Below are 1,191 nucleotides of genomic sequence, written 5' to 3' on the forward strand. Positions count from 1 at the left end.
TGTTGCTTGCGGTACCATTCGATCCTACCTTGCTAGAGAGCAGAAATATCCATACACAAAGGAAACTTCTGCAAGTAAATTATGGAAAGCACTGGAGGATAAATTTTTGAAGAAAAACAGTCAAAATAAATTGTACATGAAGAAGAGACTGTTTCACTTCACCTATGTTCCTGGTACCACGATGAATGAACATATCACCAGTTTCAATAAGTTGGTCACAGATTTGCAAAATATGGATACAACTTATGATGATGGTGACTTGGCCTTAATGTTGTTGGCGTCACTTCCTGATGAGTACGAGCACCTTGAAACTACTCTACTCCATGGAAATGACGAAATTTCTCTCAGAGAAGTTTGTTCAGCTTTGTACAGCTATGAACAAAGAAAGCGAGAAAAACAGAAGGGCGGAGAAGGAGAAGCACTGTTTGTGAGGGGTCGTCCTCAAAATCAAACGAGGACAAAGAAGGGAAGATCCAAGTCAAGATCCAGACCCAGCAAAGATGAATGTGCCTTTTGTCGAGAAAAAGGGCACTGGAAGAAAGACTGTCCGAAGTTGAAGAATAAGGCCAAACATAACAATGGAAAGGCCATTATGGATTCAAATGTAGCTGATTGTGATGATTCAGACTTCTCATTAGTTACAACAGAGTCATCAACATCATCAGACATATGGTTGATGGACTCGGCTTGTAGCTATCATATGTGTCCCAACAGGGACTGGTTCGTGGAATTTCAAGAAGGAGAATATGGAGTCGTCCACACAGCGGATAACAGCCCTCTTACCTCATATGGCATTGGTTCAATACGATTAAGGAACCATGATGGAATGATCAGAACATTGATAGATGTTCGATATGTACCGGATTTGAAGAAGAATCTCATCTCTGTGGGAGCCCTAGAATCAAAAGGGTTCAAAATCATTGCAGAAAATGGAGTGATGAGAGTATGCTCCGGTGCACTAGTGGTAATGAAGGCTAATCGGAAGAATAATAATATGTATCGCTATCGTGGCAGTACAGTTATTGGGACAGCGACAGTGACATCCAGTGACGACAAAGAGGCAGAAGCAACCAAGCTATGGCACATGCGCTTGGGACATGCTGGAGGAAAATCCTTGAAAACTCTATCAGATCAAGGATTGTTAAAAGGAGTAAAGGCTTGCAACTTGGAGTTTTGTGAGCATTGTGTCAA

Source organism: Nicotiana sylvestris, chromosome 7 (assembly GCF_000393655.2).
Source record: "Nicotiana sylvestris chromosome 7, ASM39365v2, whole genome shotgun sequence".
NCBI lineage: Eukaryota > Viridiplantae > Streptophyta > Magnoliopsida > Solanales > Solanaceae > Nicotiana > Nicotiana sylvestris.